Here is a 17,286-nt window from a genome sequence, read left to right as displayed (position 1 = left end):
AAAAGCCAGAAATGACATTAGAATGAGAATGGAAATGGGAATGGGAACAGAACAGAACAGAACAGAACAGAACAGAAATGTTTATTGTTCAAATGTGACCGGACACACAAGGAATTTATCTAATACCAAATACCATAATACCAGATGTGAGAATTTACCTTTCCTTTCCTTCTGCTACTTTGAGATGCCATTCTCAGTCTTGCTTCTGAAACAACATAAAATATCCAAATGGCCCTTTTGTTTTTATACACTTCGTTTCCTGTTAGCTTTCAGCAGCTCCCTGTTTCTACAAGCTTAGGAACTTGCAGGAAAAAAAATGGTGAAGATTTTCAATTTAATATATGTATATGTGGAAATGAGAAATGAGCTCTTGTCGTGATACACACTTTCCCTTTTCCTTTTGGGGGGTGGGCAAGCATTTCAAAAGAGAGAGCCTTTTTCTAAACTCTCTCTAGATAGTGAGAGTAACACCCATTCATAGGGCAGCAGCTAATGTACAGTAACTATCTGTAGTGAATTGCAGAGTAAACAGCGCCATGAAATATGCATAAAAGCCAGTGGATAAGTTAGCGTGTGCCTAATTGTTGCAGAAATATTACGTTTTCTTTTCATAGTCCGATGCATGTTTACTATATTGCATTCTCTGGATACAGCAATTGAGTTTTGTTTTCCTCTCCCCCGGTAAAGCCGGTGCTATTCAGGAAGTCCTCATTTTAGGGGACTGGGATCAGAATTTCTATTTATTTATTAAATTTATTTGCCGCCCATCTCATATCAAAACAGCTCTGGGCAGCTTACAAAATTAAAATGGCAAAGCCCGGTTTTACGATCTTTTCCTTGTGGTTATTGAGCAAATCATTTTCATTTGTGAAGTAAATCATGGGGTGATTAAACGAATCTGGATTCCCCTGTTGACTTTGCTCGTCAGAAGCTGGCGGGGAACGTCACAAAGGCTGATCACATGATTCTACAACCATAGTAAAATACATGCCGGTTGACAAGCACCCAAATTTTGATCGCGTGACCCTAGGGATGCTGCGATGGTCATAAGTGTAAGGGCCAGCTATAAGTCACTTTTTTCAGAGCCACTGTAACTTCAGAGAGTCATTAAACAAATGGCTGTAAGTCAAGGACTGCTTATATATGTGGACACCCAATGCAGGGTTCTTTTCCGTGCACTGTATCAGAGCAAAGCTATGCAAAATAGGGCATACAAAACCTTTGCCAGACCAATTCTCGAACACTTGGAATACTGCATTCAGTTTTGGTCGCCACGATGTAGAAAAGACGTGAAGACTCTAGAAAGAATTGTCCTGGTGGACAATCATTTAAATATGAGTCACCAGTGTGCTGCAGCTGCCAAAAAAGCCACCCAACACAGTTCTAGGCTACATAAACAGAGGGATAGAATCAAGATCAAGTGAAGTTTTAATACCACTTGATAATGCCTTGGTAAGGCCACACTTGGAATAGGGCATCCAGTTTTGGTCGCCACAATGTAAAAAAGATATTGAGACTCTAGAAAGAGTGCAGAGAAGAGCAACAAAGATGATTAGGGGACTGGAGGCTAAAACATATGAAGACCAGTTGCTGGAACTGGGCATGTCTAGTTTAATAGAAAGAAAGACTAGGGGAGACATGATAGCAGTGTTCCAATATCTCAGGGGCTGCCACAAAGAAGAGGGAGTCAAGCTCTTCTCCAAAGGACCTGAAGGCAAGAGAAGAAGCAATGGGTGGAAACTAATCAAGAAGAGAAGCAACTTAGAACTGAGGAGAAATTTCCTGATGGTTAGAACAATTTATCAGTGGGACAGCTTGCCTCCAGAAGTTGTGAATGCCCCAACATGGGAAGTCTTTAAGAAGATGTTGGATAGCCATTTGTCTGAAACGGTTTCCTGCCTAGGCAGGGGGTTGGACTAGAAGACCTCCAAGGCCCCTTCCAACTCTGCTATTGTATTGTATTGTATTGTATTGTATTGTATTGTATTGTATTGTATTGTATTGTATTGTATTGTATTGTATTGTATTGTATTGTATTGTATTGTATTGTATGTTTGAATACAGCTCGTCTGCCTGGAATCCACACTGTATATTGGACATTAATACAATTGAACAAATCCAGAGGTATTTCGTGAGAAGAGTACTCCACTCCTCTGCTCACAATAGAATCCCTTATGCCTCCAGGCTTGAAATTTTGGGCCAGGACAATCTGGAATTGCGCCACCTGAGTTACACCTAAGCACAGTACACAAAATTGTCTGCTACAATGTCCTACCCATCAGTGACTACTTCAGCTTCAACCGCAATAATACACAGGAAACAATAGATACAAACTCAAACTAAACCGCTCCAAACTCAATTGCAGAAAATAGGACTTCAGCAACAGTGTGGTCAACGCCTGGAATGCTCTACCTGACTCCATTGTTACATCCTCAAACCCCCACAGCTTCAACCTTAAACTGTCCACCATGCACCTCACCCCATTCCTAAGAGGTCCATAAAGGGGGGTGTATAAGTACACCAGCGTGCCTACCGTCCCTGTCCTACGTGACCCGACAAATGCACGCACGACAAAAGTGCGGCGAGAAAACTGCGGCACTAAAACCACGACGTCATCAACACGCCGACAACAGCGCACCAACAGAAGCGTGATTTAAGTTAAGGTAAGGGTTAGGGTTAGGGTTAGGGTTAGGGTTAGGGTTAGATTTACAGCGCACTTCTGTCGGCGCACTTTAGCGCTCATTCGTCGGCGCAGTTTAGAACTCGCGGTTTTATCACCACGGTTTAGTCGGGCGTGCTTTTGTCGGTGAACCCCTGTCCTACTGTCCCCATTTATTTGTACTCATTTCCTTTGTTCTTGTCCATGTTTATACTTATACCTCCTATCTTTTTTGACTAAATAAATAAATAAATAAAATCCAGCTTACATGTTCACATGAAATGAAAAGGTTCATCTAAATTGAGCTTTTCTGTGAAACATTTCAGCAGTCAAGCAGCTTCCTTCAGGTTCCTCCCAACAGGAGTGGAGATATTGTAATGCCACAGCTGCATTTCAAAGACAAGATTTAATAATGTAGGTTTCCAAACTCCAGGATAGGCATTTCATGTAATGTGAAATGATTACCAGGCAGAAGTAATTCCAAGAATTACCTCTGACCTAAAGGACCAGGGACAAATTATCTGCATGTACCAACACTTTTCATCTGCATTTGGTTTCAGACAAATGTTACTTCTGTATTACAGATGTTTATTATTATACTGTTTAAAGATCAGTTGTTCAACAGCACCAATTTTTAATCTCTGCTTCCCACCATATATTAATGGATCTTTCCAAGGTCATGTTGAGGTTATGATGGTTTTGCTGTTTTGTCTTGTTTTGTTTTTAACCTATAATATCATTTTGTAGGAAATCAGAAAGACAGAACTCAAAAATAGTGTAACCTAATTGACAGCTGTCAGTCACTATGTCTCAATTTGATTAAAGATTTCACATCTAGTATATTTTCTATTCTACACAACTGCAAGCTAATTATATTAGATTTGTGAACAATATAGCAAATAATTAAAGATAAGCATATTTTTAAAAATTAGCGGTATGGTTTTAGGACTGCTGTAAAAAGAAACCCAATGATCTAGCTATTACATAGATTGCTTAAATGACAAAAGTGCCTTAAGCCACTTTCTAAATGAGAAGTAAGCAGTTTATACTCAGGAGCAAAAAATCTGTTCTTTGCTTAATTTCATCTAGATCTTCAACGATCTATTCTGAAAGCCAATCCAGTCCATGGTTTCCCCTGATGAGTATCTACGATTCAACGCAGGGCAATTTTGTGCTGAGCAATGATGTGCACCTTAGGTAAATCGCGTTTAATATATTCCATTGCTATGGTGTTTGCATCTAACTACCAGCGATTCCCGAATTCCAAAATCTTGCAGATGACCTGCTTTCCAGATGCGCAAAGGGCATTTATCTGCCTCCCTGCATTTGCATGTTCAGTTAGACATCTGGAAAAAGAAATCGAGCGGTGGACACAAATGGGCTCTCAGCTATATGGAGATCATCAATCAAGTCAAGACTCAGAGCTCCAATTCCTACTCCTTAGAAGAGTCAGATACATCAATGGGAAGATTTGATTTCAGAATTCACTTAGAACACTTCTACTATTTGGAGATGCTAGGGATGAAACTAATAGAACTTCAGCTGCTGGAGCAAATGACTTCATGACTACAAATAGTCCTTGTCTTATAACCACACATGTAGTGACCTTTCCAAGTTACATCAGCACTGAAAAATGTGACCAATGGCCATTTTCACACTTAAGACTCTTGCAGCATCATATGATCAAAATCTGGATGCTTCCAACTAGCACGCATTTATGAGGGTTACAATATCCCAGGAGCATGCGACCATTTTGTGCAAATTTCTGACAAGCAAAGTCTACAGGGAAGCCAGATTTTATTTAAAAACGGTGGCAAGAAAGAGCATAAGATGGGGCTAAACCCACTTAACAATTATCTTGCTTAGCTTAGCCTAGGAATTTGGGCCTCAGGTGTGGCCATAAGTCACAGACTACAGGTAGACTTCTTAAAAGAAGGGAGAGATAGCTGTTAATATAAACCAAGTTCTTATTTTTTTGAAACTCTTATATATTCAGGGGAAATAAATGCTGATTGACCAACGCCACTTCCAAAGAAGTCAACACAAGAAGGGGCCTTGTAGCGATTAAAGATCTGTATCATTCTTACTGATGATGGTACTTTGGTACTTCTAACAAATAATTGCCGGTGACTTCTGTTTTCTTTTCTTTTGTGCGTATCTGTGTAGAAGATCTAATCTTAAGTAAATGATCTTCAGGGAGAAGGCGATTGGCCAACTCCTAGGAGACCTATCCTTATTAGAGCATTGCTGGGTTCAAAGGCAAATCAATAAAGTTTAAGGGCCGAAATTATAACTTATACAAGCGACAAAGACCTAAGCAAAGTCAGCAGAGATATCGCTTTGCCTACACCTGGGGGATGAAATTGGCTTGGCACAGTACGTGAAAAGGATGAAAGAGACAGAGAGAGGGCACTTCTGTTCGCTTGTACTCCCTATATGTTTTATCTTAAAATGTCTACATTGGGGTTTAATTGTTGAGATGTTCTCTCAAGAAGTATGACCTTATAGGGCATTTTTCAGGAAAAGAACAGTCTATATATTACAAGGCAGCAAATGATTCATAACTGCTAAGCGGCCAGGCCCTTGGGTCCATGCTTCCCATGTGATATTTTTTTTTTATGCATTGCAAACTCTTACATTAAATTGTGATAAATGGAGAGCGGAGGCTATTCATACAAATCAATGACTTTAGTGTATGTGTCATTAGCCTGAGAGATGCAGGCAACGGTCAGTACAATAAATCAAGCGATGATCTGCTGTCTGAAGCACGATGCAAGCAAGCAGACACATTAGGAAGGTTAAAGAATAAAATTAATCTGCATGTTTTGGTCTCCTTTCCCGGCCCTCCTCTGTGCAGAGACACCCAGTCACCTGGTCAGATGGGGAAAAAAATTAAAATCACATGATCCAAAGGGAGGCAGTGGCAACAGAGGAATAATTGGTTTGGGTTAAGCTTTCCCCTCTTCTCCTGGCTGAAAACTTAATTATGCATTAATGGGATTAATTTATTCATCCTGGCGAGGAAGTAAAAATATGGAGAAAAGGTGAAATACAGTGACAAGAGTGATCTTTTTAATTGCCTTTAATGCAGGCTGTGATATTATAGACCCACCTGCAGGAGTTCAAGCCATCAGCAAGAGGGATTTTTTTTTATTTTAAAAAAAGGAGAGGATTGGGGGGGGGAAACATGTTCTATTGCTCTTTTAAATGTGGCATATTTCTTCCTTCTCATTTTATAAATCCTACATGTAGTAATCTATGGCTATCCTCCTTATCCTGCCCCCTAGAGCAGCTTATGAAGATGAGTCAGCTCCAATATATGAGAAAGAAGAAAATTACATATTTTTCCCCCTCTTCTCAAGCAATTGTGCCACTGAGTTGCAACGCACTAGGCAAAGCTTTAGCAAACCCTGCCTTTGGAGGATCATAGGTGGTGCGGGGGTGAGGAACCCCTGGTGTTTACTTTAAAAAAAGATTTAAAAAGTGATGTACAATATTTGAAAAGAATGAGTTTAACTTATGTGGGCATTTAATTGGATCAGTTTAAAGACTGGTTGTGATTGACATAGAACTCCTAAGTTTTATCAAGAGATGTAGCAATACACAAGCTTTTGGCAATGCAAGATTTGCCATTAAATAGAAAAAAAAATGTTATTCTTATTACTGTCTTTTTAGATTATTTTTTATTTATTACTGTACTGGGAATGTTAATGGTCAAAGATCTGTGGGTGTGGGTGTGGGTGTGTGTATGCATGCATGCACACACACACACACACACACACACACACACACACACACACACACACACACAAACATCTTTGACCATTAACATTCCCAGTACAGTAACAAATAAAAAATAATCTAAAAAGACAGTAATAAGAATAACATTTTTTAACATTACAGCATAGGGAAGAATGTTTATTTCTAATTTACAGTGCATAAATAAGGATAAATAAAATCGAGCTCTTTACAACTAAAAAAAATATGTAAAATGGGGCAGGATGTAGCTAAAATTTGTGGGGCTCAACAGGTGAGCCCACTGGATTTTATTTATTTTTATGTTTTTATTTATTTAGTTTGTCAAACATGTACAAGATAACAGGTATAAATATAAAGATGGACATGAACAAAGGAAATGAGTACAAATAAATGGGGACAGTAGAACAGGCATGGTAGGCATGCTGGTGTGTTGGTCCCGGCTATCTCTGTAACTCAGCAAGTACACAAATGGGTGGGATCCAATTTTTATCCTGGCTTCTGTAAGTTTATCAATGGATTTTCCCCTCTGAATGGCACTGTATACCTAAACAATAAATATAATATCATTTAGAATATTAGCTGAGGATGAGAAATGGTATTGGAGAGTTTTGTGTTTATTAACCATGTTGCATCCCTATCAGAAAGTTCTTTGTTTCGTTATCGCATAATTTGTTTTCATAATATTGTCTTTGGCAACTTTATAATTAATTTAGGGAGGGCTTATTTTTTATTTATTTATTCTTTTGCATAACAACTCTACTAGAATTGAATTTTCTTCTGCAGTGGTGCAGGTTGGTTTGGTTTATTGGTTTTGTATGCCGCCCACTTCCGAAGGACTCCGGGCGGCTCACAATAAACAGGGGAGGGAATAAATAATGGTGCACTGGCAAATGCATGGACTCACTTTTTAAAGCAACCTTATCATTCCTCAGCCTCACAAGGCATGCACAGAATGCAATTGCATGATTCTGGGAAACAAGGTGGCTGTTTTAAAGAGTTTAGGGCAGGTTCTGTATTCGTGTCCCCTTGTTCTCTAAAACACTTTCATTCTTTCCAATCAAGAGAAGTCTTATTCTCCAATCTCTTTCGCCTGACTTCCTCCCCACCCATCCCTAGTATATTCATCACGCTGATATAACAGATTCATACAATTAATGGGCATAGGATCCAACTCATAAAAATGCTCCAGAGGCTAATTTCACACCATGTGCAAGTAAGATATGCCTGGCCAGTAGACGTTAAAAGTTAAGAATGAACGATAACGGAGCGTGATGCATTATTTTTTCCACGACTGTGGCGACAGAGATGCAAAATAAATCCACAATATGGCTTTCAATGGGAACAAATTGGCCCAATGCACTGCAGTCAGCCTTGGACAATTTGATCCTAATTAGGATATGTGATAATTTAACCTGCTAACTGTAAGAGTAAAGGAAAAGTGTGGTGTCATCTTTTTCTCAAATATTGTAGGGCAAATTAATTTCACCTCTACCTCCAAGTCTGGCAGGCCATTGTACAATAAGCAGTCTTCACCAACCACTTCCTTGACTTTGATAGATCCGCTCTTGGGATTGTGGACGGTTTGTATCAAGTGAGGTTGCCAGATCGAGTCCTTCCAGTTAAGAGAAAACCCCCGAAATTATAAAGGCTCATCACTTTAGAAGCCCTGGAAGTTGTTGAGGTGCCTGGTTCAGTTTTGTCTGAAGCTCCATGATGAATGGCCTTGACACAGCTAAACTCAGGTATGATTATCCGATTGCATCCAGACCTGTTGGCTTCCAAGTGTAATGGGAACTCTAGGCTCAAATGAATGTCCCAGTTAGGACTCAAAAGACGGGAATACAGAATCCCGAATAAAAGTAAATAAATGTTTTAGAAACCTTTACTTAAACACATTTGAGCAATTTAATCAGAAGCTTTGAGAGGGAAGGAAGCAGAGAGAGAATACAATTGCATTCTCTGGCTACCTGCCTTATTCTCTTGTTCATCTATTTCCCAGTTCTTTTGCTTCATCCTTTTAGTCTTGAAGAATCCTAATTAGAAGCCCGAACAGGACACACATTCTCCTTCTCCCTCTCCCTCTCTGTGCCCTTAAATCAGTAATTGGCTTCAGTGCAGGGAATGTCAGGAAATTAACACATCACAACATGACAGCTGTTAATTTTTTCTCCATATTTGTCATATGAATCACTGCTGATTTGCCAGAGTGCATAACAAATTAGTGAGTTGTAATCAGTGGGCAGTTTCTCCTTATGTGGCACCTACTATATACTTTGGAGTTTGTGTGTGTGGGGGGGGGAGGGTTGTGCGTGCATCTGCTTGTGTGTTTTAACTTCCATCCCACCACTGCTGCTGCATCCTTCCTCCGCCTTCTAGTCTATTACTACCCTGTTCATCAGGGTTCATATTTGCAGGGTATGTCAATTTCAATAAATCAGTATAAGCAACAACTAAAAGCTCTGGAGCTCTTAAAATTTTGATGAAGGCTTTTAGTTACACTTGGAACTGAAGGGGAAGGGAAGGGAAGGGGAAGGAAAGGGAAGGGGAGAAGAAGAGGAAGGGGAGCAAAGGAAGGTAGAGGGACAGGGGGAATAAGAAGGGAGGGGATGATGAAAGGGGGAGGAGAAGTGGAAGGAGAAGAGATAGGTAAAGTAACAAACCGAAGACAAAGTTCCCAGAGATTTAGTCATTTTGTTGCTATTAGTACAAACACAACAGTATCAAAATAAATAGTTAAGAATTTCCTGTCTTTTTATATCACCCAGCATTTCCATTGCTTAACCACTTCATAGTTGAGATGGCCCTGTGTCCACAATTTCTTTTTTCCCCCAATAATCACTTTTATTGACTCTATTGAGCATCTCGCAGTCAAGACAAGTATACATAACTTCAGTAACCCTCTCTAGTATTTCCATTTTTAAAACGTTCTCTTCCTCCCATTCCTTATCAATAATCAAATTTCATCACACAAGCCTAATCAGAAACGTCTATTAATTGCCACCAGAAATAATAGCATATTATATTATTACATTTGTTAATCTAACAAATCCATTTCGTCTTCCAATCTCTCTCTCTCTCTCTCTCTCTCTCTCTCTCTCTCTCTCTCTCTCTCTCTCTACATCTCTACATCTCTACATCTCTACCTATCTACCTATCTACCTATCTACCTATCTACCTATCTACCTCTCTATCTCTATCTCTATCTCTATCTCTATCTCTATCTCTCTATCTCTATCTCTATCTCTATCTCTATCTCTATCTCTATCTCTATCTCTATCTCTATCTCTATCTCTATCTCTATCTCTATCTCTATCTCTATCTCTATCTCTCTATCTATCTCTCTATCTCTCTATCTCTCTATCTATCTATCTATCTATCTATCTATCTATCTATCTATCTATACTCTTACAAATAGAAGCCTTGGCGTTCAGTCCTGGTCAAAAAGAAATTCCATTAATAATTTTCTGAGGTCGCATCTTGAGTGATACCAAGCTTGGAGGCCCCTATATTTAGAAGAAGGCAAGCTGTGGGCAATAAGAAAAAAGAGAAAATAATTATAGAGGTTTAAGAATCTTAGCCAGATGGACAAGAAACTGGTGTCAGTGAACATAAGGAATGCAGTTTGGGAGTGTTATAGGCCTGGTAGGAAAACAAATCTGGTCAATTTCTGAATAACAAGTTGCCTTGGGGAGCCATTGCTAGTCAGACTGAGCTAGAAGGGGAAATATTCCGGGAATGAATAGTACTTCTGTGTTTTTATTTCAATCCTCCATCAATCTGATGAGCAGGAAACGGCTTTCTCTGTTGCATTCAAAGAAGAAAAATTGGATGGAATTTTCACATCAATGAGAGGTTCTTTCAGGGACCTTTACTAAATGGAGGTGTTTGTACAAAGAAAGGCAGGAGATCTGCAGTTCTATTTCCAGCTCTCTGCCTCTTCTTTCAATTGCCTACAAACAAAGATGTCAGGGAATGTGCACAGCAGGTATCCAAATGAAGTCAGAGACGCTGTAGTTTTATATAAATAAATATATTTTACATGTATAAATGTAAAACGAGAGAGTCAGGAACTCTCACTAACATCCTGAGGTAAAACCATCAGGTAAATCGCAGAACAGAATATGGAGCGCACAGAAGAAAAAGGCGGGAAAAGGGAGGGGGAAACTCTTTACACCCACAGGAAACAATCATAACGTAGATTAGATTTAGAATAACTTCATTGTCACTTTCAATCTACACTAATTGGCATACATTAAAATGAAATTTCATTGCATACAGCTCTCAAAGGGTCACCACCTCCAGTATACACTGCATAAAGGTAAAGGTTCCCCTCGCAGATATGTGCTAGCCATTCCCGACTCTAGGGGGTGCTGCTCCTCTCCGTTTCAAAGCCGAAGGGCCAGCGCTGTCCGAAGACGTCTCCGTGGTCATGTGGCCGGCATGACTCAATGCCAAAGGCACACAGAATGTTCTTAACCTTCCCACCAAAGGTGGTTCCTATTTTTCTACTTGCATTATTACATGCTTTCGAACTGCTAGGTTGGCATACACTTCATAAACATGACAAAATCAATCAAGCAAGCAAGCAAGCATACTATTGAAGGTCAATCATAGGTGTTGGAGTCACTGAGGTACTATAAGTCGAGGACTTGTGGCTGGTCATAAGTCGAGGACTTGTGGCTGGTCATAAGTCGAGGACGTAAGACTGGTTGCAAGTCAAAGACTTCACACATACATACATATATACATACACACATACACACACACACACACACACACAAAACACTGTGTATATGTCCACATATATTATATGCAGTGGTGGGTTTCAAAAATTGTTCGAACCTACTCTGTGGGTGTGGCCTCCTTTGTGGGAGTGACTTGCCGCCCATGTGACCGGATGGGAGTGGCTTGCCACCCATGTGACCGGATATGAAGATGCCGACGACACTTGTCAGAACCACCTTAAATTACCTCACACACAGCACTGGCATGCAGAAGAATATGATGTAAACTTGTTTTTTAAAAGGCATCTTTGGTTTGCGTTAAAACAACTTCAACACACGCAATGTTCTGATTGCACCACAAACGCAGGAGTCATCCTTACCTTTCACAGAGGCACTGAGTTTTATAAATATGAGCATGATAGTGTAGAATAATCATATCCAAGGACCAGTTCCAAAATTTTGGAACCTCTTCTGTAGGTGTGGCCTGCTTTCCGTGTCCACTGGTGGAACCTCTTCTGACCGGTTCGGTAGATTTGACAAACCGGTTCTACCAAATAGGTGCGAACTGGTAGGATCCCACCTCTGATTATATGACACAGAGAAACAGAAATTGCTCAAACAGGAGCTAGCGTGTTTCAATCAACTACAGCTGTGTGTTCTGGCCTATTCACTTTATTGTTCCAGCTATTAAATGAAACATCTTAACAGACAATGTCATTATTCGATTGACCAAGAACGATGGAGAGACAGGTGACCAAAAAATAAAATAAAAGCACTTCTGCCCACCTGCCATAAAGCAAAAATCACAATCGCTATTTAAAAAAAAAAAAAAGACTTCAAAGCATCTGAACAAAGAAGTAGAAAAAAATAGAAGTCCCTTTGACAGCAAAAGGAAATCCACAGGAGTTGCTAGGCGGGAATATTCTCCTCTGCTCTGAAGATATCTTCCTGTCTTTTGCTGGGATCCTGTCTCACCTTTTAAGCATACACCTCTTTTTACCTCAGTTTTACTCTCTTTTTTTGAAAAATAATCTTACATTTCACTTTTTAAAAAAAAACAAAACGCCTTAACACCTATTCTGGCATTGAGAAGAGGTTTGTTGAGAACAAAAGCCTTCAGATGATTCTGATTATATTCAGGAGAACAGTAAGGGGAACAAGGAACTCTTGACGAATATGGATGTGTCACTTGTAAAAACCCTAGACTCTCTGAAAGCCAAATATTACTCATTCCATTCATTTGGATCTCAGCTACAAAACGAGGGGGCACGGGGAATGAAAGGAAAGGACAAGAAAAGAAATGCAAAGAGACGAACTTAACATGCAAATCATCCCATAATCTTGGAGAGCAAAAAGAGATGAAAACGATTTGGGAAGTTAAGCAAGTCGTGCTGCATTATTTAGCAGAGAACAAATGCCTGTTTGCTGTGCTAAGCAGAAATGCTACATTCCAAATATCAACGCCCAGATTGGCTATTTATTCATTGCCAATAAATATCAGAAATGTAGAAAACATGCACATACTCATTTATATGTATAGATACAAAGGTAGAAATGATTGGTAGAATTTACACAGAAAGGCAAAAATACCATCAAGGGGGGAATTATACCCTGTGATCTATGTGGCTTGCTAGCGGTGTTAGTGCTGGCCAAGATGGACTGAATTTAGACTGATCAGCCCTTAAAATACAAGATGCCTTCAAAGAGAGGATTCTTACAGTCCTTAGAGACATTTTCTAAAATGGTAACAGTGCACCACCCTGAATGTACTTAACAGAATAACATAGGGCATCTGTTGGAACTCTGATAGCTGGAAGGGACCTTGGAGGTCTTCTAGTCCAACCCCCTGCTCAAGCAAGAAATCCTATAACATTTCAGACAAATGGCTGTCCAATCCCTTCTTTAACATCTCCAGCACCCACAACTTCATAACATAAGAATTTTTAAAGCATCAGTAAGTCCACACCTGGAATACTGCATCCAGTTTTGGTCAAAAGATGTTGAGACTTTGGAAAAAGTTCAAAGAAGAGCAATTAAGATATAATTAAAGGCCTGGAAACAAAAACAAATGAAGAACAGTTGCAGGAATTGGGTATGGCCACATAATATTTTTTTCTTATGTTATAGTTTCCTGATATGTATCTTCCAGTGGTGGGATTTAATTTTTTTTTGCTACCAGTTCTGTGAGTGTGGCTTGGTGGGTGTGGCATGGCTTGGTGGGTGTGGCTTGGTGGGCATGGCAAGGGAAGGATACTGTAAAATCTCCATTCCCTTCCCACTCCAGGGGAAGGTTACTGAATAATCCCCATTTCCTCCCGATCATCTGAGACTCAGGAGGCAGAAAATAGTTGGGGGCAGGGCCAGTCAAAGGTGGTGTTTGCCGGTTCTCTGAACTACTCAAAATTTCCACTACCGGTTCTCCATAACTGGTCAGAACCTGCTGAATACCACCTCTGTTATCTTCCAATTGTCATCTTCCAAAATAATCTCTTAGATATCCCTTCCTTGCTGTACAATTTTTCTCTTGCAATTAAATTGTTTTCACTCTCTTGCTGCCTATACTGGTTTCTGAAGAAGGAGATTTCTCCAAACTCTTCTACTGAGTTAATAGTAGAATAATAGAATAGTAGAACAGCTTCTACTATCTATCTCTACTAGCAGTAGAAATAAAGAAGGTCTTTGCATGGCATAATCTGGTATGCCGATTACATTCTTTCCTAGATCTGGAGGCCTTTCAGCCAGTCATTCATGCACTAATCACTTTATGACTTGACTACGACAATATGCTCTACTTGGGGCTGACCTTGAAGACCACCCAGAAGCTTTACTTGGTTTACAACGCAGTGGCATAAGATCTGATGGACATGCCTCATTTGCCCCTGAAACACCTGTACTTTGTGAGCTGCACTGAATGCCAATTTGTTTCTTAGTGCAATTGTATTACCTATAAAGCCCTTTATGGCTTGGTATCCTCAAGCACCAGTAAGGGCAGAGGAAGGAAGGGAGGGAGGAACATTTTACTCCCTTTCATTTTGTGTTAATGCAAACACAACCACGGTGTCTCCCAAACAGTACGAAATAAGAGTTTTACAGCCTATTATAAAATCACTATAAATCTGTTACAGATGCTTCTCCTCATCCGAATGAGGGTTACAGATGAACCTCCCCGATTTCATCTCCACAGATTGAAGCAACCTCACTTGTGCTTATACACAATTCTGGAGCCGACCCGAAGCCCGATTCCCCCACCATAAAGTCTCCTCCTAGCACAGCATCCTTTTTCTTCTACCTGTCCTAACCAAAAGCTCTATCAATTGTGGAGCCAACCGGCGACAGAGAGCCACAGCAGAGGGATGAAAGAGCCACATGCGGCTCCAGAGCCGTGGGTTGCCGACCCCTGCCCTAAACGAAAGGCTCCTCCATTATCAGCCACATTACTAGCATTCACTCTCCAGCTCTGTTTTTGTTTTTTTCAGGAAGAGAGGTTTAATCTAACATAATACTGTTTGGAATAAAAATGTTACTGGTAGTCCTTTCCAGAAATTGTATGCTTGTCCCCATTGGAACTCTAAATAAAACCTGTGTAAAAGCTATAAAGGTAGTAACCCCACAGCTACAACTATAATTATTAGGATTTAATAGTGTTTATGAATGACTTGCTATGATTCAAGGGATAATAATAGGTCTTATTAAACATTTATTCTAGCTTATTTTTACAAAACTTTTTGGCCTTTGAAATGTCATAGGAAAGCATTCCTTTGAGTAAACTAAAAGAACACCATCGTTTACAGGGCCATTTTCTTAGTATAACTCCCCTTAAATATGACAAGATTTACTCCAATAAGTACCCAAGGATTGCAGCTTTTATCTCTTGCTGCAAACTCCCCTACTTTGGCTAATCTTTTTGCTCCTTGATAAGGGTGTTGTAGGAGAAGACTGGGCTGAGCTGGAAGATGGAGTTAAATATGTCATCAGTTTGGAGTCATTGTCAGCCACAAGAGACCCAGGTCCTGCCTCCATGAATTCCGTTGACCTTTATCTAGCATCAATTTATCTTTGACCATTAGTTGAACACATACATACATACATACATACATACATACATACATACATACATACCAGGGGTGGGTTTCTCGCCCCGTTCCAACCGGATCGGTTGGAACGAGGCCGCCGGCGTCCTCGCGCACGCACGTGGTGTGCGCGTGCACACATGCGGCGCACGCATGCGTACTAGCATCTGCGCGATGCTCCAGCTGCTCCTGGAGGATCGCGCAGGCGTTCTGCGCATGCGTGGAAAGCGCGAAATTCGAAAACACCGGGTAAGGAGCGGGTGCGGGTGTGCGGCCGCGTGCGGCCGCGGGGGGGGGGGGGCGCCGTTCCCGGAAGTTACTTACTTCCGGGTTCGGCGACCAACCAGATCGCAGGGACCGGTGCGAACCGGTCGAAACCCAGCCCTGATACATACATACATACATATATACATACCAGAGGTGGGTTCCTACCAGTTCGCACCAGTTCAGTAGAACCGGTTTGTCAAATCTACTGAACCGGTTAGAAGAGGTTCCACCAGTGGACCCGGAAAGCAGGCCACACCTACAGAAGAGGTTCCAAAAAATTTTGAAACCCACCACTGACACACACATACACACAGACAGACTCACACAGAGAGAGAAAGAGAAAGAGAAAGAAAGGAAGAAAGAAAGAAAGAAAAAAGAAAAAAGAAAGAAAAAGTGAAAGAGAGATGAAAGAAAAAAGGAAAAAGGGACAGAGAGACAAAAGGAAGGAGAGAGAGAGAGAGAGAGAGAGAAAGAAAGAAAGAAAGAAAGAAAGAAAGAAAGAAAGAAAGAAAGAAAGAAAGAAAGAAAGAAAGAAAATACATGGCCGGCAAGCCACTCCCACCAGGTCACATGGCCGGCAAGCCACTCCCACAAAGGAGGCCACACCCACAAAGTAGGTTCCAAAAATGTTTGAAACCCATTACTGATACATACATACATACATACATACATACATCATAAACTTTCTGTGTTTTGAACTCAATGATTTCTCCTTTTTATTTGTACCTGACAGGTGTTGCTGGAACTGGGATGGTTTGGGCCTCAAAGCAGTGGTGAAATTCATTTTTTTTTACTATCAGTTCTGTGGGTGTGACTTGGTGGGCATGGCAGGGAAAGGATACTGCAAAATCACCATTCCCACCCTTCTCCTGGGGCCAGCCAGAGGTGGTATTTGCCGGTTCTCTGAACTACTCAAAATTTCTGCTACCGGTTCCCCAGAACCTGTCAGAACCTGCTGAATTTCACCCCTGCTTCAAAGGTTTATTTACTCTTTCCCTTACTTAAACATTGGTATATAGGCCTTTGTATCCCCTTAACATATCCTATTTTCAGATTAGTCTAAATGTTTTCCAAAACCATTGTAATGGACCCTGAGAAAAACCATAGATGCTGCCTAAGGCACTCTCAGATAAGAGAGGGTAAAGCCCATAATTGCGTAATAGATAAAAAAAGAAGTCCAGAAGCACTCCTCTCTAGCTTTTCAGAATATGAAGGAAACAGGGAGAGATGTGTACTTTCAGACTTGCAAAATTAATGTCACACTCCCCTCTTCAATGGGGAAGAAAATCTTAGGAAATGTAAGGTATTGTTTCTTTCCCTTTTTTTAGCAGCTAGAAGCAAGACAACATCCTACCTGTCAAGGACTCAGCTTCAACCACAATAATCTACAGGCAAACAATAGGTACAAACTCCAGGTAAACTGCTCCAAACTCAATTGCAGAAAATATGACTTCAGCAACAGAGTGGTCAATGCCTGGAATGTTGTACCTGACTCAGTTGTTACAGCCTCAAATCCTCACAGCTTCAACCTCAAACTGCCTATTGTGGACCTCACCCTTAAGACGTCCATGCATAAGCACACCAGCGTGCCTACCATCCCTGTCCTATTGTCCCCATTTATTCGTACCCATGACCATGTTTATACTTATATCTGTTATCTCGTACATGTTTGACAAACTAAATAAATAAATAAATTAAATAAATACATAAGAGCTTCAGCTGCAGAGAATGAGAAGAAGTCAGGAATCCAACAGGTAATATTCAGCCAAGGGAGAGAAGATCCCCATCCTTCTTTTATGGAATAGCC

Source organism: Thamnophis sirtalis, unplaced genomic scaffold, assembly GCF_051295495.1.
Source record: "Thamnophis sirtalis isolate CommonGarterSnake01/CBP01778 unplaced genomic scaffold, rThaSir2_p1.2 scaffold_14, whole genome shotgun sequence".
In the NCBI taxonomy this organism is placed as follows: domain Eukaryota; kingdom Metazoa; phylum Chordata; class Lepidosauria; order Squamata; family Natricidae; genus Thamnophis; species Thamnophis sirtalis.
This window is presented reverse-complemented; position numbering follows the sequence as displayed.